Source organism: Dromaius novaehollandiae, chromosome 3 (genome assembly GCF_036370855.1).
Source record: "Dromaius novaehollandiae isolate bDroNov1 chromosome 3, bDroNov1.hap1, whole genome shotgun sequence".
Classification (NCBI taxonomy): domain Eukaryota; kingdom Metazoa; phylum Chordata; class Aves; order Casuariiformes; family Dromaiidae; genus Dromaius; species Dromaius novaehollandiae.
This window is the reverse complement of record NC_088100.1, coordinates 73,419,278-73,442,209: the sequence shown is the minus strand read 5'-3', so window position 1 is coordinate 73,442,209 and position 22,932 is coordinate 73,419,278. Positions and strand designations below refer to the sequence as shown.

At 36.7% G+C, this 22,932-nt stretch overlaps 1 protein-coding gene across 6 annotated transcripts in view; it reads left to right on the top strand.

Moving 5' to 3' along the window:
- STXBP5 (syntaxin binding protein 5) overlaps window positions 1–22,932 on the top strand; it is a 126,895-nt gene that overhangs the window by 3,052 nt on the left and 100,911 nt on the right. The gene's annotated exons all lie outside the window — the stretch shown is intronic.

The window sequence follows — 22,932 nt, the reverse complement described above, 5'->3', positions numbered from 1 at the left end:
TAATTACCTGTCACTACTACTGTGCTGCCAAAAGGTGGGAAACTAAAAGGTACAGGATTTGTAGCTCACTAATAGTTTACAAGTGACTGAGATGAGCATAATGAATTTGCGGAATAAAGCAACAGTAACCTTGTTTCTTTTTGTTCAGTAAAAAGTGAACTACACATATGTTGGTAGCCCTATCCATATGGTACTGTCCAAGCCACGTAATAACAAACGTGTTTAAACTTTTACTTTAAAAGCAGGTGCCCCATAGATTCTTTAATCCACACTGCCATTGCCTGAACCTTACTTAACAGCAGAGTAGAACAAATTGAATTCCCTGTTATTCTGATATTGACTAAACTCTGACCTTTTCTGAGAACGTTTAGGCCCTCTTGCTAGAAAAATTGAGTTAATCTGCTCTAAACTGCAGGTAAATTTCATCTCTTCCTTTGCTGCTCTCTGCTGCTTATGATACTCTGCAAGCAGAATTTTTTTGCTGTCTTCTGTAACATCACTATTTCATCTGCAAGGCTAATTGTCTTAAATGGGCTGTCTTACGCAAGTTGAAAAGTCAGAACTTCAGTATTAAATCAGAGGTTTAAAGAAAAGAGGCTGAGCTGAAGTAACTTGTATGAATACACAGATCTTGTGAGTTCATAATATTACAGATATCGAAGTATGACTATGCGGTGGTGGTGAATACATATTTGAAACTAGCCTTAACTTAATAAATTACGTTTTTAAAAAGGTGACAAAGTTGATTTAAAAGAAGAATAAAGTGTGTGTGAGGGGAGGGGGATTAACTGTGCTCATAGTAGCAAAATAAATTACCTCGTGGTGTAGTGAGAAAATAAAAAGAAACTTATAAGTAAAGTTTGAAGGTTGGAGAAGAAGGAAGGAGCAAAACATACTTGTTAAGCATTTACTTGCTTGTGATTTTGGGCAATGTGATGTTCCAGGTTGGATAATGACAACTTAATAAAGTCTGTTTATTGGCACTTACCCTTGACTACACCTGTGAATTCTCTGAGTGTGATCTGCATTCTGAATAATCAGAAGTGTTGCAGGATTGCGAGGGAAGGAGCAGAGTTAGCTTCAGGGGAAGCAGTAACTTAACAGAAGTTAACAGAAATGTATTTCCTAAGGGAAGGGAGGAATTTTTGTGCAGGAGCTGAAACATTTGCGCTCCACTAATGAAGTGAAGACAAATATGCTTTTCTCTGGCAGTACCTTGATACTGATTTTGAATTGTAGAAGAACTTGTTAAAAGCACTTAATATGGGCCGATAGGTTAGCCCTGTAACCCAGCAAGTCTGCAGAAGTTAAATCTTCTGTGATTACTTACTTTTTGGGAAGGAGGGAGGGAAGAAGGCAGGAAGAGATGGATTCAGAAATATTCCAGATGTAAAACCAGCCTCTCACTTTATGCCTAGTGAAACTGGTTTGAAAAGCCCTCTTTGTGAAGCAGCGAAACTTGTCAGAATTGTTTATTTCATTCTACTGCTCATTGATGAAAACTGACTCAAAAAGTAGTCCTGATCAGTGGTTGTTGACTTGCATGGTGTTTTACACACTACACTTCTTATGAGCAATAAATTAGGTGCAAAGATTCTTCAAAGTGGGAACCACTTACTCCTCTGAGCTGCAAAATGGTTTTTAATTGAAATGAGATGTGGACTAGAAGGACTGAGAGTCAGTAAGAGTTATTCATTGGGAAGAAAATACTAAAAGTAGAAGGAAAGTCAGTCCTCCTTTTCTTCTTCTTTATTCATGTTATGAGGGTATAGAGAAATAGAGAAAGGATAACACTTTTTTTCACTGCCTACCAGCAGCTGAGAGTTGGGTATTAGTGTTTTACTTGCATCTTCAAATACAGGTGCATCATCTTGAGCTTTCATTTCCTGTATAGTACAAGTAAGTGATCTGAGTAGTTGTGAGGCAATAGCTTTAAAAAAGAGTATTAAAGATAACGTGTCCTTAAATAAACTAGTTAATGAGCTAAACTGTTCTAGATATCATTAATATGTAAAGAAATTAATATTACAGTCCTGATTCACTTTGGGTAATTTATCAGGTAATCTCATTACAATATGTTCTCTATATCTGAGTAGTCTGCAACTTAGATATTTTAACTTCAAGGCCAATATTGGCTAGGACAGCTTAACTGTGAGAAGGAATTTCTTAATCACACTCCTGTCTCATTCTTACTTACAAGGACTCTGTAAGAACTTGTGGAGGAAAAGTGCATTTTAATCCACAAATGCTAAATATTATCACATCTAATGTTGTAGTGATGTATGCAACATTAGAGCTAAAACTTTTTCCTAAAGAATCAAAAGCTGGGGATAAAAGTATGCGGGAGTTCACTGCCTTGGTTTATTTATCAATTAGTGATAAATTATGACAAAGTAGCATGAACACTGTATCATATTCTTCGAATCCACAATGTGGTTATGCAAATGGAAATATTAATCTATAGGTTGCATGTTTCGCTAATCCAATTAGAGATTGCTACTCTATTAATGTTCTTTCTCCCTATTCTTAGGTTTGACTAGTTAAAATCAAAGAGGAGAACATGATGAAGTTGGTGACTTAGTGCAGCAAAGACAGGGCTGTGCAGGTCCATGCCTTTAAGCAGCAATTGGTTCTAGATCTTGTAGTTTTAAGGGGGAGAGAGGTCCCTAACATGTTAGGAAGAGACTGCTTTTAATTTAGAACTTAAAGCCTTTTGAATCGCCAGAGTGATAGTTTGGAAATATTCATTAGTTTAACTTGAGCTGTATATCCTGTTTTCTTTCTTTCTTTTTTTTTTTTTTTAATTGATTCCATTTTCAGAGTTACTTTGAAATATTCCAAACTCTGATTTAGCTGCAAGGCTTAAAAGCACATGCCTTTCTAAGACAGACCAATACTGCTCTGATATTATCCTTAATTAGAGAAGTATTTTCTGCCCTCTGTAGAAAGGAACAGATTAAGCAATTAATTATAAAGACTGTGTTCTTCCTATTCTACTTCTGTTTTCAGCTATGGACAAAGGCACTTGGTCACCTTACTGTATATCGGGGAAAACTCCAAAGTATATAACTTAATAGGATACAACCTTGGTGCAATATCAGTTAGTGGGCCCACTACTCCTGAGTCTAGAACGGCCAACTGACACCTCCCTGTCCTTCCCCAGCATTAGGACCTGTTGTGAATACTTAAGCCCTTTGATTTTGTTTCCTGTATCGTGGGGGAAATTGAGCAGTGAGGAAGGCACAAGAGCAGAAGCACACCACTGAGTGACGTAAAAATTTAAATTTATTTACTAAGAAGAAAGGGTATAGCAGTTGGATAGTGATATCTATTCTATCTCACTCTCTCTCACTCACTTTAGTCCAGTTGTTCCCCTGAGTTCATGGTGTTGGTCATCGGCCATTCACTCCCCCTGCCAGAGGTGTCAGAGTCTTGGCTGGCGCTCTGACATTTATGTGTAGCAGTTCCACCTCAGGCTCAGCCTTCTGCAGTGTTGGAAGTTTGTGGATGTGTTCCCCACAAGGAGCTATTTTTGTAATTTATTGTTTTCTAACTTAGATGGTCAGTGTAAGCGGCCAGTAGCCTCATTTGCCATGTTGCTGCAGGCCAATTTCTTTGACTTTCCCCATACCTAAAGCCAATTTGCTGCTGTTACGAGGGCTGCTATCACCTTTGGTTCTCCTGACCCAAATGCGTTAGAAGGATGTAAAGTTATTAAGAGTATATCTATGCCTCTTTGTTTCTTTCCTGCACATACCGGAATCGTTAGAGCAGGGCATGCATCGTACGTACAGAGCTTTTGGGTAAGCCTCACACATAACAATCATCTGTACTTTGTTTTCCCAACACATACCAAAGCCTTCTGATGAGTTTGTTGGTTATGTATAGTCAAGGTCTCACTTATCTTAATTGTGCTATTAGGTGGTGGGCTTTACCCATGACCTCCTGACAGCATTCAGTGTCGTGGGTAATGACCCTGCTTCCCTGTTGTCTGTTATTTTCATTCTTCTACTTAAAAGTCCCTCTGGAAGTTGAATGTGATCCGAACACAGTAACATTTAAATTATAAAGGAGTTTCAGAAAGCGGAAATAGGCTTTGCGGGGTTTCTCTCTCTTCAGGATGATGTTTCCTCAAAACTTTAAATTAGTAATTGTACAGGGCTCTGAAATTAAAATGAAACTAAAAAAAAAAAAAAAACTCAACTAACTACTGTGAGAGGCAGAATAAGCTTTGAAGCAAAAGCAGAAGATTTAAAGAAAGTTTCAAAGCAGAAGATTTAAAGAAAGTTTCCTGCTCCCTGCTGTTTAACTGCTCCATCTTAAACAAGTTGCTTCAGTTTTTTGTGCTTTAATTTCTCAGTAGCAAAACTAGGACAATATATCAAATGAAAACTGTTTTGATTGTCTGCCAAAATAAATGCAACGTGTTTATTGGTGCTTCATGCCTTAAAAATCATTGTTTACAGCTTGGAGCTCAGTCTCTCTCATGACAGAATTCTACAAAGGAAGACTATTTCACTAGAAGTTCTTCAGGATAATGGGGTACAAGTAAAATTACAGTATTGTGTATTTCATGCAGACCAGGACTAGTGCCTAGGACTCTTTATTCCCAAGCAGAATAGGTTCTTTAATTAGAGAGGTTTTTTTTTGCTCCTTTCAGTTGCAAACCCAGTTCACAGGAAGGAAAAAAATTAGGTGGTTCGTCATTCTGTCATTAAATATCTGAAGATCCAAATCATTCTGAATGTCAGCATCTGTTCATTTCCCCCCCATTCTTTTCAGTGGTAAAAGAAGATTCTTATGCAAGCAAATGAGTGAAGTTGTTGTATATTTGAAGCATATAAAACTTGCTTTATGTGACTTCCATTCTTTGGCCTTTGTGAGAAGAACTTGCAACTGTTAAATTCTTTGATGAAAATAGCTGAAAGCCTACATGTGTGCTTCCATGCAGTCTGTTTCTGATGAAATGTTTATGTTACAGCATCTGGATAATTTTGCTCTAGATGTATACCAAAATTCAAGCAATTCAGTGAAATATCTGATGCTTTAACAGAATTCCATTTCAGACTTGCTGTGACATTACTGCATTCATTAAAATACTTGCTTTTCTTTTTGATGGTTCATACTACTAATATTTTGTTCTTCTTTTGCTAATAGTTCCTTTGCTTGCTTGCCTCTTTTTTTTTTTTTTTGAGGAGTAAGTCAGTAAGTCTTAATTGTTTTTCTCCTTCCTCCCCTCTCCTTCCCACCCACCCCTAAATATCTGCTTGAAGTGTTTTTTGAAGTAGCTGTACTACTGCTCTTTCTGCCTTCAGAAGGAAGAATGGTAGAGTGATGACTGGATTTCTGTTTAAAGCACTCTGAGCAAAGACTTCTGTTTTTAAACCAAGCATCTAATGGTAAAATTGGGCCTGCTTCGGGTAGTGGATTGGACCAAATAACTCTGAGAGTTCCTGTCCAGCCTAAATTAACCTAATATATGCTGTGATTCTGTGTAGTCTTATGAATTTACCGAAGTTAAACAGAACAATTGTTTTGTGAGGTGTCAGATTTTTTTTGGCATTTGTATACCGAAGAGAAGAATCTCAATGTATGCCAATGTTTTTCTGGGCTTTGAACAAATCTTCCTGTTCTAGGAAGAGTACATCACTAAAGCCACAAAAAATATTGCAGTAGTATCATGCCAGAGCAACTCTGTGATTACCTATTAATAAGTAAATGTCTTTTGTCTACCTTACCACCCAGTTCTCATAGAGCAGCAGTTTAAAACCAAAGTACTCTTTTTTGTTTTTTACATATATTATCTTATCACACTTCTGTTTCTTTTTACGTTACCACATTTCTTATCACATCTTCTAGCACTTGGTTCATATGGGTATCATTAGCTCTCATACAGCTTTCTTTCAGTGAAAAATCCCAGTCCCCTAGGTGAAGGAAATCCTCTGACCTTTGGGTATGACAGAATGAAATATGGCCAGAATGAAATAAGACCAAAATGACAGTGTGATGTGTAACTCTTAAAAATGCATGAAATTACATAGAATTAGTGCCACACAGAGAAAGCTATGACTGAATTCTTCAGAATTTTACAGGGTGGTGCATTTCTTAAATTCACGGTAAGATGTGTTGGGAGAGTTGGTGGTACTTCCATCAAAGCAAGAAAACTAGATCTTTCTTTGAGGAATTACAGCATATACCATAATTCTATAAAACTGCACCTTCTAGTAGTGATTGTTCAAAAATGCCTGAAGTACAACTGTATTAGGTCTCAGACTGTACTGTACAAAAATGAACTTTAACATTTCTTCCTTGTAGCTACTTTACTGACAAAGTAGGAACTTAATTGGTATAACCCTGCAACCTCAAACTTGCTGGATCATAGTGAGTTCAGGGAGGAAAATACCTTTGGGAAAACTTACAAAGCTTACAAGACTACTGCTGTTACCACTGCACAAACAGAGTCTGTTTCCTTGCACCTCCCAGCTATTTGTGGACCACTAAGGTGATATGGATTGTGCAATCTTATCTTTCTTATCCTCACAGCAGTATAGAATCCTGCTACTGAAAATGAACTAGGATTTTAGAGTAAAATGTAACAGGAAATTGGACAGTTGGGACCCAGCTTAGGCTTTCAGACTTCTGGTGCAGTGCCCAATTCACTAGGCTCTTAATTCAAAGTTTTACTGAATTTGTTCTTTCTCAGTCACTGTGGAAGGGCTGTTAGAGTTGAAATAGTATTATTGCTGCAGTAGAAAAAATAAGCAGTTTCAGTAGTGTCATGTCTGGAAAAGTAGAAATAACTCACAGTTTGAGATGTGATAAAGAAAATATGAAAGCACAATTTATGATGGCAAACCCATTCCAACAAAACTTTCTGTTTGACAGAAATTTAGTAATTGCATTAGACTTCTTCCAGGTGTCCAGGGTCTCTATTTTTACAGAGGTTTTACAAAGCAAAGCTATGAATTCTTCTGGATTACCTTTAAAGTGACCAGAAGGGATACACTCAGTTATTGCTTTGTATGTATGCTATTGCTCTTCTGGAATCTTTCTTTATTTCTAAGTTTTCTGGAACAGCAAAAGACCTGCCTTATTTCTCAGGGCTTCCATACTTATGTTTGTTTTTATAGGGTTGTTTAGGTAGCATCTCAATGAAAAAACAAATCAGACTTGTAAATTGGTATATTGTATGTGGAATTCAACAGAACTGAAGAACTTGGATTTTGGGAACAGTTCCCTTAGTCCTTAATGTTAACTATCTGCTTCACAGTTGAAAGATATATCCCTTAGCAGTTTTGAGAGAGTAAATGCTGCGATCGGTTGCTGTCTTCTAATCGCTTGGGTTTTTTCTCTTCCTCTTGCTGTGGCTCATCTTGTAGTGCACCATCAAATTGTACTTTATTGGGGGGGTGGGGGGATTTATAATTAGCCCTTCAAAGTACATCTGACTAAGTAGGCAAGGCTCTAATTCAGTTTTCATTCTTTGACATAAAGTGTATTTCTTTGTCTGCTGGCCTAAGGAAGAAGTGGTTTGTTGTACTTGTTAACCACGTCTGTGTACGAGAGTGCATTGCTCTGTAGTCCCGCTACCAATTGTCTGTCTTTCAGTAGCTTTTGAAGTAAGCTTACTTTATGTTGAACCATAGGTTTGAATTGTGTTATCAGAATTGATATCTGAATGCTAATCAAGGCTATGGCAGTGTCTTAATATGCAGGTCAACTGATTATGCTCAGGTGACCTTTTTCATGTCAACTCTTCTATCATAGATGCTTGCTAATAATATAGCTCACATAATTATCAAGGAGTTATTACTACTGCTACTAAGTTATTTCTGTTAACTTCTAATGCAAATACGGCTGAAGGTCTGATGATGTAATTTAAATCTCTGACAGCAATACTTGCATCACTGAATTTCAGCCTAGCTTAAAATAATGAAAGTCGTAGAAATAGCTAAAACAAATTTCATTAATGAGGACTGTGATAGAATAGTATACCTCCTTATTTAGTAGATTTCTAATCTATGTGATAGTTCTGTCAGCCTCCAGAGGCTCATCCTGAATCTTGATTCATCTTCCTTTTACAATGCTTTCATGAAAGCACTTTTTCTATGCAACTGAATTTTTTTTAACGGTTAGTGTTTAGTCTGATCTGGCTGGCACACATCTCTAGATGTTCTGTTTAATCCTGTTTCTACTACAGATGAGGGCAATTCTGTCTTAGAGCCAAAGTCTCTCTTTGGTAAGAGATTCCAAATCACTGCTTTTATGTCTGAGGTTTGTACGACTTAAAGACAGTCTTGATCTGTGTAGTAGTAGTTCTAACTGAATCACTTTCTGCAAAGACCTAGTCTGTTTTGGATCCATAAACTTTTCTTTAGAGATACGGGTACTGGGTATTGATAGTGCTACTATTGAGGGAGCTGTATCAATTGCTGAGTTAAGGTTCATTCTTAAACTGTTTTAGTCAAAATTTTTCATTGAAGTTTAGCTGTAGATCTTCTCTAGTTATTTGTCTTCGGTAATTCTACTCTGCATCAGTGGTTCTGTACTTACTTTTTTCCTTCACTTGAATTTTGTTATCTTCAGTGTTGAGAACAGCAAATGTGTGTGAAACTTGGAATATGTGTGTTCTGTTAATACAGGAAAATAAAATGCAAGATGAAACACTTTGAGTAATGTTAGCTGATGCTGATCAGACTACTTAAATCTGAAACTCAACTTGTTCTTAATAGCAGTGAGGCTGAGGTTGAAATATTTGACAAAGTTCTGTGCAGGCTGAAGTGCTGCAGTTTGCGAAATCAACAACTTGGTCACTGTTCTTCAGAGAGCAAGATTTGTAGCTTGAAAGAAATACTTAAAGGCCACTTTTTCTTTATTAGTTTTACTGAATATCATGGTGTTTTGTTTCTTAAATACCTTAAAGGTAATAAAACTTGATTTCTGTTTGAGCAGCTTGAAGCTTGATTTGCTTCTAAAATTGAGATAATTGCAGTAACTAACTTCTTCCATGTCAGGAATAATTCTTAGCCTGTCCTACTCAAACTGGGCAGACAGACCCTTTCATGACAGCAAGTACAACTGGAGAGGAGAGAGAGACACTGTTAGGTTCCCCACCAAGAAAGGTGGCAGACTAGACTCACCATTTTGAGGTCTCTCCCATCGATTTTGCAAGAACAATTTGTCTTTTCCTGCTCCCATATTCCTGTGAAAAGTGTTCACCAGAGCTGTCTTAACTTTGGGAACCAGGGAACTAAAGAAGGGATGCAGATCCAAAGAAAGCAAGGACTCTGTACTCCTACTTAGGGAGCTAGCATTTTATTGTGTGATTTGTCTCAATTCAAGAGGAGGGATGCATTGCATAGCCTCCTGAAGCTGCTGCCAGGCATGTACTCTGAATGTATTTGCTTAATGTTATTAGATCTTTGGTTCACATTAAGATGAAATATTTGGCACTGCAAGAATAGCCAACTAAAGAAGTAACCCAGGTGGCATCTAGTGTTTTTGATAGCCTTTTCTACTAAAGGTCCCATCTCTTTCTCACCTAGTAAGACCAACTCTTAGGCAGCAGCAGATAGACAGAAGTGATTTGCTTCTTTCTGCTTGCTTATTATGGAAAAAGAGAAAGTAATGCCAGATTTTTGTGATTGTTTAATGTTAAATTGATAGGATTAACATGCTTGTATTTTTTTAGCATATACTCTATCCAGTCTTACCTTTTAAGCAGAACAGATGTTCATCTTCACAGTTGAAAACCATTCCTGACTGAGCTTTGTAGTGTTGGTATTATAAGTTTAGTTACTAATCTTCAATGATGCTTGTTTATATGCAGAATGGTGTGCATAACAAGTTTTGCAACATTCCCTTTTAAAACATTTTCCAAACTTGTCCAGTAAATTGGCACAATGAGATTCGTTTCAGAGCCACCTTTAAATGGCAAATAACAAGGAAAGCAACCAAAACCAGCAGACTGGAAATCAGGTTTTTTACATGGTGAATACCCTCTCAATCTTTAAAATAATCAGGTGGGAAACACAGAATCTTTAAAAGAAATTCTGATAAGTTACAAAGCTAGGGAAAATAGATTGAGTAGCTTCCCTCTTTAAGTACGTGCTCTTATCATTAGTAATGTCCCTATGTTTTCATAAGGGCTGCAGACCAAAGGGAATATTATTCAAGTAACAGCCATTCACATAGAATACTGCGATTTTTAAGCTTGTTTTGTTCTCAATTCTCCTCTACTTTTAAATTCAGGAAAGAGCTCCTAAAACTTTTTGCCATTCTGCATAGTGTATGTGACTGCCTAGGACTTGACTGTTATAACTGTTCTCTTCTTGACCTTATCTGTGGAAGTACTGTGAATATAAAAGCCCTATCATGTTACTATTCAAAGAAACAGTAAAAAATAGATAACAGAATGAAACTTACTTATGCTTTAGAGGATGCTGTGAGGAAGACCCAGCAGTAGTTAACTTCTTTAACCTTGTTTCTTTTCTGTATTGAGTAACAAAGGATAAAAAAGCACTCAACTTTTGAACTATTTATTTCTTGCATATGAACATGCTGTTAATACCTTCTAGATCAGATAAATGCTGTTTTGGGTAAAAACATTTTGTGGGGAGGAGGTGGTATTTCCTGAGTAAACTTTCCCGACTTTAGATGATGTCTGCTTTCTGCTGGCAAATCCCAGTGGGAGAGGCCACTGGGGTAGTGGAGCACGTCAGTATGTGATGACAGTGAAGTTCAGCTACAAAATGTTTTGGAACTGCTGGTTTGCATTTTAACTTGTCATAACCAGAAGCCGTTCCAGTACTTTGTGTTAGTGTTTTGTGCAAAACAGTGAAATCTGTCTAATCTTCAGACCAAATTTTGATGACATTTGATGACATTTGTGTAGCTTCTTTATCTCCTGTAGATTTCTATAGATAAATTGACTGAAACTTAGTAAACTTCCTATTTACTGCAGAAAAGTTAGGTGTAACTCATTCGGTCTAGTTGTGCTAGCACTAGGAGCCATAAAGGCTTCTATTACAGCAGTCTGCAAATACAGCTGTAGTGATATAAAAGGCATCCTCTAGTGATCTGCAAGTAGATGGATGCATCATAGCTGGTGCATAGGTATGAGTTAAGAATTAAATGATCATTATTTGAATTTATTAGTGCATTATGTGTTTGGCCCCCTACTTTGTAGCAGAACTGACCTGTGTTTTCTCCAAACTTTTGATTTAAAGCTAGCTTTATTTTAATATCGGAGATTACAGTTCCAAAGGGGCCAGAAATGTGATTGTGTGTAATTTAAATGTGGCTATCAGGTAGTTGCTAAAAAAAATTGTCATCTTGATTGGTTTTCTCCATTATGAAATAGCTGCTGCTGAAAATGAGGCTGTTACTGCTATTGCACCTGAGGGTAAAATCTCCTGCCTTGGCATAATAAGCACTAGTGGTGATCATCGTCATTGGTTCCTTTGGCAAATGGGGGCTGGCTGCTAGAGATGTTCCTGTCTCATTTCATTCCAGTAGACAAAGTAGAAGAAATCCATACCATTTTGGTAAGCTATAGACAGGCTCTCTTACCTTAAGTGCTCAAAAATGACCTTAACTCCCCTGTGTCTAGTGTAACCTGACTTGGGCAGAATACTTAAGCTTTAGCTGTTACCTTAGTGAAATGCTTATTAAAGAGGTTAGTTTGAACCTTTGTCTCTCCTCTTCCCCCCCCCCCCCCAAAAAAAAAAGAGAAAACATTAGGTATTTTGTTGTTGCCTACCTACAGGCTTTCATAACTCAATTAAAGTTAAATTGTCCTTTATGAATGTAGTCTTCATCTATTTCAGGATTGTGGAGAAATCCATTCCTTGTCAATCTGCAGAAACTTGAGAGACACTATTTCAATTCCAGAAATACAACTTGGATGTTCAGTTCTTAAGTTCTGGATATAATTTTATAGTAATTCACTTGTCTGATACCAGTTCAAGCTGGTATTTAATTGAATATAATATGTTTGCATGTGTATTTAATGTACTATGTAATATATAATACAGTAAATTTTATGCATATATAATGTATATTATATACGAAAGAAATAGGATCAGTTTAATCTAGATCTTTGCTGTGCTGTAATGGTCATGGTAGTCAAAGTACATGGCTTCAAATCAGTGACTAGAGAATGTATTTTTTTTCTCTGAGCCAAACTCTTGAGACTTAGCTTTTTGGTTTGTTGTTAGCAACTGTGCCCCACGCACAAACTTGGTGACCAAAACAAAACATTGTTTTGCTGGTATATAGAACATTGGTGTGCCCATATCTTGAGTTCCTGTGTTTAGTTCTTGTGTTTGCATTTTAAGAAAGATGCCGTGGAGTTAGGGGAAGGAGACTAAAATGATTGAGAATAGAGTGGCTGCCTTAAAGATGCCTTACAAGAAGATTAAAAATGTGGGTCTCCTTAGTTTGGTGGGTGGAAGGGGGAAGTATGATCAAGGGTTGCGAAATCAGGAGGACAGAGGATAAAATGAGTGCCGAGCTGTCAGCAATTCCCACAGTATGAGAACTAGGGGTCATTCACTAAAGTGGGTATGAGACTGGTTTAAAAGAGATACAAGGAAACATTTCTTTATTTGAATATATTAGGTAGTGAAATTCTAGAATTTGTTGCCACAGGAGTCTGCAGATAATTGTGCATTCAGGAGGAGAGTAGGCAGATTCATAGGCAGTGATTCTGTAAACAGATGCTAAAGGGGACTAGGTGGGGATTTGTCCCCTAATAGTTGTAATCTAGCAGTAGTGGTTTGTTTGGGATTAGGAAGGGAATAGGCTGCAAAAAGTGGCCAGGCTTGCATGCTCTCCTTAAATTGCATTTCCTATTGCTGTTGTAGGAGATAGAGTATGGGCAGGATGGACCTTTGGTTCGACCCAGTACGGTGGTTCCTGTGGTCTTAGTCTGGTGGAGTCCTGTCAGAGCAAATTCCTTAACAGTAAAGTTCTTCAACAGTATGATTACACAAATTTCTTCATTTCAACTTCATGTTGCAATAATTGCTATAAATGCAACTTAAAATTTTACAAGCCTGTATTGTTCATTACAAAGAAATAATTTTTGATGCTTAAGCAAAACTAACCTGATGCCTCGTGAGTAGTTCATGAAACAGTTTCTGTGTAATGTAAAATGGTGTAATGTAAAATGCTGAAGGTGTTGGTGCAATACAGTGGTGAGATGTAATGTCTGAGAAGCTGGCATGTAAACTTGGATGTGATTATCATGCTGTGATCTGTTAATGTTCTCTGTCTTCAGCCTTTTTTTTTTTTTAATCTGTAGCTGAGGTTACTATTGCAATTTGAACATAGTATGTTAAGCAAGTTCAGAAACCATTGCCATGGAGTAAGCTTTGAGAAAAATTTCTTCATACTGTTCTTAGAACTTGTCATAGTATCTTATTACAGTAGTTTTATCCAACTTTGACATAGAAGATTTTATTAATGCTTGCTGTTCTAATCTACAGAGTAATAGATTGGCATTTTTAGGAATCTAATCTGGCTTATTGTAGGGAGTCTCATCCAGAAGGACTGTTCTTACAAAAATATTCCTGAAATAATATTTATTGTCAAACTTAAAGAATCAGCAGATTTCAGTTACAAAGCAGGTAAAATACTTCAATTTGAATCTTTCATCCATATGGTCTGTTCAACAAAAATAAAACAAAGTAGAAAATCCTCTTCAGTTTTAAAAAAAAAATGTATACTGAAGTCTCTCATTGTCAAGTATAGTCCACTAAAAGGAATATAATTGTAATTATTAATACAAATGTAGACATAATTTTGTGGGAGTTCACTTCTGGCTAAATAAAACTGAGTTGGGGATACTAATTGTTAGTGTCATTTTAGTGTTACTAGAGTTGAGCTCTGTGTACAAGTACCTTTAAGGATGATCAGGATATATTCACTCTTGCTGAGTGATACAGAAGCATTATAAATGTACTATTTTCAGCTTCTAATTAGAACTTTTAAAAAAAATCAAGCGTCATGAGGTATATTAGTAGCATTGTGATGACCATGTCTATTACTTGGTGTGTTACTTCTCTGGTTGTCATCATTAGTACACATTTTCTGAGAAAATTGCATTCGGCACACCATTTTTTTCTTCTTTGACTGCAATGCATGTGTCAGCCCATCATGATTTTCTTAAATAGAATAAAACTTAATAGTGGGTTCTTACAACAGTCCACTAGATAATGTTCCTTTTTCATTTGTATGTGAAGAGATTATATTATGAGATTGCTCCTTTTATAGCTGCTATTTTCAATGACAGGGAATTTTCGGTTAATAGAAATAATCTCTGCTTGTCTTTCAAAAACTACTTAAGAAGTCTGTCTTTATCTTAAACGTACAGAGTTTTCAGTGTTTGTAGGTGACTTTGAATTTTCTTATCAAATGGTTCTTCAAAAATATTATTTCACTGTCTTCAGATGTGCTTGTGTACTGTCCTGCTTCTGTCACTTGTATTAGAAACTTTTCATGAACGAGAGCTACAGGAATGCATCCGTGCTGTAAGAGGCCATCCCAAGTGATCTAGGTCTAGTAACTCTCTCTTCTTTCTCCTCTGATTCAAGGGGATCAAATCCACATATTGTATGTGGCTTTGGGGCGTGGGGGGGCTTCATTCTATTCAAATAAATATTTATTTTTTGTCTTGACTATCCAGCCCTGTTATAGCATAGTAATTTGAAGATCGCCTCTTCTCTGCACACTCCAAGTTTGTCACTCGTGATTAAACAACCTACTTCTTTCAGCTTTCCTAAGCGGGCATGCTTTTCAAGCATCTGAAGATTCTTGTTGTCCTCCTCAGGGCAACAAAATTTTTCTCCTTGTACTGAAATATGGCACCTTAAACATACTCCAGGCCTTTCTACTGCTAAGTAGAGTAAAATTACACTCCATGCATTGTTTTATGAAGTATTGTTATGTTCCAGTCATTTCTCAGGTGTATATTCATGAAAATGATCTGAAATAGTGCACTCAAGGGTTTGTCTGTTTGTTGCCCCCTTTCAGGTAGACTTCAGAATGGGCTTGGTAGACTGGCAGCAGTGAAATGTAATACCTAATTTGCTCTGTCTGTAGACCCTGGAAGTGTGCACTTTGTGTCATCACACGTGCTAGTAAAAATATTGACTAGCATAAGAAGGCTTTATACTTCTTTGTACTGCTTTATACTTTAGACTTCTGTAAGACCTCATTTGAAATTCATTCATTGTTAATGTTGAAAATCTTTTGTCATACTAGTTCAGAGTTGTATGCGTTTGTGGTAACTTCATCTATGCCTTGCTTTGTAGATGAGACACTTGGAATAATAAAGGAAGCCTCAAATCATGACTGCTGTGTGACTTTTCACACATGCTCTCCAGAAAAAAGAGCACATTCATGTATAATACTAGAAAAATAATCCATTTATAGAATAAACTACTCTGCAAAGCAGTCATTTTGAGAACAAGAAAGTCATTGATTTATTATTCTCCAGGCCATATAGAAACTAGCTGTTTCAGATTCTGTAAGAGTTATGCTGTAGAAGGTCCCAGAGGCTGATGTTGGGATCCTTGGGCATTCATGGGGAAAACGTGCAGTAATCAGACTTAATGTTGCTGTGTTAACGTACCAAGCAGGTTTCCATAGCCCTTGGATGCAAGAGTAGTTGAAATACTTCAGCTGCGACCAAAGCATTTCCGGTCTTGTGACACTTTAAAGAAATAAAATGTTTCTGCATGCAATTGACCCAGGGAAGTTTTTCTTTCTGTATGGGGAAATACAATTAGCTTAATGTTAATACATGTTTGACCTAAGTTTAGCTCAGGTGAAATTTAATATTGAAATCTAATCCGTTTCTTGAAATGGTATTTTCAGTTCCCATAGAGCTACCAACAGCTGTTTTTTCAAAATGTTTTTTTTTTTTTGCTCGTGTTTAAATGATTGCTTTTCTACCATGCTAGCATTTGAAAGAGGAAATAAATTTTGATTGATATCCTGTAAAGATCATTTTTATGGTCTTTGAACTTTCTTTCCCAGATCTTGGAAACACAAGTCTTCCCCCCCTTGTTTTTATGATTTACTTTTTTTCTTTTCTTCTAGAAAATATTTAAGAGGAAAGTCAGAGGTGATTTAGTCTGATATATCAACTGAAATATTCAGTGCTCCAAGTTGTACCTGAGGCTCCTGTGGTTTTACTCCTCACCATGCAAAGCATATGTAAGGCCTCTTTATGGTGCAACTTTTAATGAGTTTACTAAGAGTTACATCAACAGTTTCCTCTTTTATATTTTTTGATGGAAGGCATTACAGAAGTGAACTTTCAAAACTAGTTGTAACTTTATTTTCTCATTATTTATTGAGTAGAAAAAAGGTCTAACATTCAAAAGCTAGAACAGCATTTTTATAGAAATATAATGCAGTGCATTATACCTTATCATTGCATCTGTTCAAACTTAAAACAGGTCTGAACTGACTAGGCTAGAATACTGATATACCACGTTAAGTCTAAAGATCTATATTTGCTACTTAGAAATCTCTTTGAGGTTGGATGAAGGGTCCTGATCCAGAGAATATTTTTCCTTTGTCTGAGCCCCTGGATATCTCCCTGTTACGACATTGCTGGCAGCACAGTTTTCCACAGCTGGAGGTTGTTGTAGAGAAGATGAGACTTCTGACTTCTGTAATTTCATTCTTAGGCTGTCATGTTAAAACCTCCATGAAGCTCTGGATTATTTTGATAATCTATCTGAAACAGTATTGGTTTTTGGGTTTAGTTCTGAGACTAGTGATGCACTAGGTTGCTTTTTTGGAAGATGTATGATTGCTAATTTTTGCAGTACTTATGTAACTAAAAAGTGGTCATTTCCCTCTCTTGAAATGGTTCTTATGTAAATAATGGCCAAAGCTTTCACTGGGAACTGAATTGATCCAAAAACAATCTAAATATCCTTAGTTTTGTCCTGCAACAACTGTGATCTTAAAATTTTTTTGAGGAATCTGGTTGAGTTTCTCTTTAGGTACACCTTTGTGCAGCCTTGCTACTTATGTTCCCTTCTTTTTCCTTACTGTTTAAAAAAAAAGGGGGGGGGGGGCCTGGAGGGGCGGAGAGAGATCTGAGAATACTTGCTTTTGGCATTTGAGGAGCAGGGTGGTTGGTAGTGAAAGAGATGACAACACTTACAGCTAGTGTCTGTGCATCCGTAGCCTTCCTGTGACTGCAGCAAGTGTAGGCAGATTCTCAGCTTTCCTTCTTTCCCCCTTTGTGACCCTCTCCTTACTCCTCTTAAATCTGAAGTCAAACTGTCTGCTAAATTTCAGTGCAGGTTTTTTTGAAGACAGTGTGATTCTTGCAGAATCTTTTCTAGAAACTTCAGTTGGCCTGCAGGATTGTGGAGGAACTTTGGAAGGGTCAAGCAGTATGAACAGGTGTAGCTCTGCATCTTTGAAGGGCTTGAAACCATAGTTTGTAATGTATAATGTTTTTCAAGTTCATTTGCCATCATAGGAAGAAAGTGAGATTTTCCCTTCTTTTGGGACTGGAACAGTTTTGGTTGTAGGAAGTGAGCTGTAGGAGATGAGTATTCATTATTTTGGATACTTTTATCTAGAGAAAAGAAAATTTAAGGCATTTCATCTGTGAAACCTGGTATCATATGGCTCTGTATCTTGTAGTAGAATTGCCCTGTTTGTAGCAATTCTTGAAGTGTTTTCTGTTATTGCAGTGTTTTATGCAGAGCCTCTATTTTAGGATGTTGCCACCTTTCCCTTTTGGATGAAATATGGGCCTAATCTGGATTTCTCCCATCTCTGCTTCCTGTTTTCATAAAAATTACAGGGAAGTAATATCTGCAAGACCTCTTCAAACTCTGTCAAACTTCACTGAAATAAGTCTTCAGCCTCAATCACTAAGAGATGAAAAACAGGGAACGGAAACATTCTTGTAGGTTTAGGGTTGACGAGCACTGTCTTAAGTACAGATCAGATGTTATTTGCTATCTGACAGGCACTGAAAGTACACATGGCTGAAACACAAACAGATTCTGTGAAGTATCAAAAATCTCACTTCTAAAGAAGCTAGGTTTGCAAGGTAGTAGCTTGCCTCCATCTAGTACATAAAGTGCTAACTGGAAAAAAACTGCAGGAAACCTGCTTAGCAAAACTACTTTGGATTGTGCTTTTCTGGCAACGTATTTTCAGTCCTTTTGCAATCTTAAATTGGGCTGTGGATACTTAAAAATCTTGTAGCACTGCATGAATTCTCTCCTACCCAATCTTGGCAAAAGCTGTTTATTTCTTACGGTTCACGGCCTGTACAAAGCAGGTAATGCTGTGTTTATACTCTCATGGGAGCTATGTTATCTCTGCTGAGCAGTGCATTTCCTAGGGCCACAAAAATGACCCATCTGATGCTCTCAAGTACCATGGGAAAGACCAAAGTACAGGGATCTAAGGGGCCATCTGCAACAGCTTTTAAGAGAAGAATAAAAACAGAATGGGAGACATTATTTTTAATGCTGTGCTTCACTTCAGTGAATTTCAGTGTGGTGAATATTTTAGTCTGTTTTTTATCTGGCAACATAATTTAGATTATTCTTAGGAGCATCTAGCTCTGTTTGACACTTTTTAATAAAGCTTGAACTAAATTAATAAAAATATTGACTAGTGACCTTGAAATACTACATAAACTTTTTAAAAGAAATGATCATAATGCATTTGAGTAGATACTGAATTAAGGTTGCATAAGCAACTTCTAAAGACAACATCAGCCTTATAGTAATCTATTTAAAATTGTCTCTCTGGTAACAAAAGCCATAAAAATACCATTTTAATGCAACACGAATATGCAGCTGTTTTTGTGGTATAAAATGGAGGTATGTGTATAAAAGTGTGGACAAAATAGATGACTAGAATTTCAGGTATTTCTACCAAATATATTAATGGTTCTTACTATTCTGGCATGTAATAAACCTTATTTTTCCAAGTTCTGTGAAAAGTACAAAAAAATTAAGGAACATTCCAATGAGTAGGTCTGAATAGGTTTAATTTTTACATATTAAAAACATGGATTCCAGCCCCCAGCTACCCCTTGGTTTCTGTGAGGACATGGTTTCCTCTCTTGAGTTTGGTGCAAGAGTGCCATCTACTGAACTGCTTGAATTGTACCTTGGTTTTTAATTTGTGGTAATAATTTTGTGCTACCCTATAAAATCTTCACTACTACTTTGGTAGTATTGAAATAAGAACTTTCTCCATTCTTTTAATGTAATTACTGGTTTTGCAAATCACCAGAGTAGAAATCGAGGAGGCTTCGTAGAAAATTGAAAACACTAGGCTTTGTATGGACTATATTGCATAATACCTAAACTAGTAATAAGAGGATAGTTTGTGATGGTTTCTGTCTGTCTGTGGCTAACTTTAAGTGTCACTTTGAGAAGAGAAGATTTAGAATATCTCTCTGTTTGTGCCTTTGGCAGACTTTGGCAGGGGGCTCTCCTGAGAATCATTTATTGTGTTATGTTGGAATTGGGATTTAGACACAGTATCAACTGAAATACTTAAAAAGCAGCCGCATTGCTCATGAGCAGTACTTTAGGTATTTGGAAGATGTTCCAATTTGTAACCAATACCAATATAAGCTGGGGGAATAGATTATCATGTCAGCTTGATAGAGGTAGAGGGGTAAGTTTAGATCACAAATCAAGCTTGTAGATGCTAGTTTCTGCTTTTTGTCTGCATGATGGAAGTGTTGGTACCTATGTTTTATATCTCTCTAATCACTTCAGCAGATGTTACCTTGCAGCTCTGCTAGTAAATACTTTAAAAGTCTGTCTAAGACCAAAATAATGCTGTATTTGCATTAAAATCTTGAAAAAAATCCTGATGATGAATTAAACTTTCTCCAAAGGTTATTTGGGAAAGGGAGTCATTTCCATCAGCAATCTAGTGCAAAATGGTGTGGGGAGCAGAAGGGTGGATTTGAGCTTTATCCACAAGTTAAGTGTCGAAGGATTGTATCCAAAGACAGAGCTAGTGTCACTATCGAGAAATAGACCACAGAAAAATCTGGGGGAGAAATTCATACGCATGAACAAATTTGTAAGTCTTTAACTTCAGTTGGTCTCTAAGGGTATCTCCTTTTCTACAGCTAGACCTACTAGCACTTTGTCTTGATTATGTTTTTAGTTCTGTGTACTTTAGTCACTTCCTTTTTATGCCTTCTTTCTCACAGCCGAGAAAAGGTAAAAAGGCAAGTGAGTGAAAGTGATTATCTGAAGAGTGATAAATTAAGCAAAGGTGAAGGATGGGGCAAAACCTGCTTTGGGATAAGAGAAGAATTAAACAGCATTAATTGTTAATTTGGAAAATAAGGCCTTGCTGCCAAAAAGGAAAGGTGACCTGTGAGTGAGAATAACCACCTCTCTGAAAGGGGAGGAAAATATTAACTGAGTGCTCACGGGTCAGAAGAAAGACCAGTGAGCATAGTTTATAAAAGTTGTAATGGTGCTTAGGTCTTGTTCTAGGACAAAAAGATTTAAAAGATTAATGAGATACGAGTGGAACTTGTGTTCCACTGTGTGAAACTACAAGTGAAACCAGGTTAGCTGCTCCTCAGGTTGGAGGGAGGGGGCTGAAGGATGGGCTGTGCTTGAACCAAGTTGGCCTTGAATGACTATTGATTATAAGTAGTGTCACCTATCGTTAATATCTCTTATTTTGTGTCTCACAAATAACTGAAAAGGACTTGTTTGGCAGGCAAGAGTTAAGGGAAGTATTTTGTATCATTCTGTTTTTCCCCAAAATAGGGAATGAGAGACTTACGGACCTACCGAGGAATTGCTATGCAGTCAAAAAGCAGTGTTGGCAGACAGTAATTGATTGGGCTAGGGCAGGCTAGGTTCTTGGAAAACATTAAATTGTCCTTCTTATTAGATGATATCAATGGTTCTCCATATGCTTTCATAAGTTAAATTAAATATGTATATAAAAATTCACTTAACATCCAGTTTAGCATGTCTTATTTGTTAATGCTGCTGTTGGCAATGTCTGCACAAACTGTTTGGACACAGAGAAGAGACACTGTTCTTCCCTGAACTGTTTTTCAGTACTGGGAGCATAGAATGGCTTTTAGTCTTGGCCAAGAAACTATAGACATAAAAGAAGAAGTCTGATGAATTATTAATATTGTGATATAGCAGATGATACCAAAAGATAGTTGAGGTAGGATATTTATAATAACATGTTAAAATTTGACACTAAAATTAAACTGGTTTAAATGGATGACAGATGAACAGGACTGGGAAGTGTGCAACAATACAAAGTTTGCCTCTGGATTTTGATAAAGGTCTTTCAAAATATTTAATAATTTCCTAATCCTATTCTCCTGTATATAGTCTTTCCAAAACCTGTAGCAGGTTAGCAGTTGCAGCACATTCCAGTACATCTTGTATAGTCAAAGGAACTATTATGCAGATGTATTTGTAGCAATTTCCTTCTCTTTTCCCTTGCCTCCTGCTCTTTTCCCTGCCTCCCTCCCACATCACCCAAAAAAGCTCCAGATTAGTCTCCTCTTCTGCATTGTTAGTGCTGCACACACTAGTGCTGAAGTACAGCTTTTAGGCTTAAGTAGTAGGGGTGGCTTACATGTGAATGACGTGTTTTCTCAGAAAACAAGATGAGTAAAATCAAGGAAAGCCTGTAGCATTGTTAGTTTTGTTTGAAAACATTACGTTGTTTAATCTAAATTGATGCTTTTACTTCTTCATTTAACAGCATGCCTTGCTATCTGTGAATTATGCATATGGAAACTTTTTAAATTCTGTTTCCTGCTTGATTTTAAATCATGGATTTTTAATCCTGTTTGCATTTGTACTACTTAATTACATCTCTTTCTGAAGAAAGATTGCCTCTTACTGGCAACTATGAGAAAATGTCTACCAAATACAACCTTTGCAGAAAATCTCATGGCACTTTTCAGAGCTGTTTGGGAAATGCTGTATTTGCACATATTTTTATAAGTAACTATGAAGTTTAAGGTGAAGCATTTTGACTCCTAGTTACTGTCTTTGGTAGAAAATAAGTCAGATAAAATCACTCACTATCCATTGCAAATCAGTTTCTACCCAAATTAGTTTAATGATTTTAAAAATTTTGAAGCATAAAACTCAGTTTAATTTAAGCCCCCAAAAGATATTTTTGCTTTAAAATTGTTGCACCTTCCTGTGCAGAGAAACAAGTTAATGAACTTTAACTGAGGTCTATGTACTTTAGTGTTTTCCAAGATCTCCTTTACTTTTACCTTTTTAACCTAGGATTTTTTAAGAGGAAACTGAATTGGTTTGCTTCTGAGGTTTAAAGGAGCTGAACACTTTTTTTTTTTTTTTTTTTTTTAAAACCAGGTGAATACTCTAGGAAAGATGACCTGCAATTATGTAGGAACTAGAAGCTGAGAAATTCTGATTACGAGTGCTTCTGTAGTCCTTAGTTCAGTGGCATTTCTAAAGTTACAGTAGAAAAAAATAGTAGTTTGCTGCAACCCATTAAACTAATAGGACATTTTTAACATTAAGGTCTAACATGAATTATTTGAGTACCATGTATGTTAGTTGATTCCTCCCCCTTTCAACAGAAATAGGAAAAAGGAGATGAATGTGTTCTCCCCCCGCACACTCCCAGGAAGCCACAAATGCTTATGAGTGTCAGGAGACATAGCTGCTGAATTCAGATGGTGTCAAATAATTTCATGATAACACATCTCAAATTCTTTTTTGGACAAACATAAACCATCTGAATGCAGCTTCTTATCCTTCAGTGTTCATTTTAAAATTTTAAAAACAAAGTGCTGAACACTCAATGCACTTTCTTTAACAAAAATGCTCAAGAACTTCATTTAATGTTAAGGTTCCTAGTAAATGAGAAAAATATAAT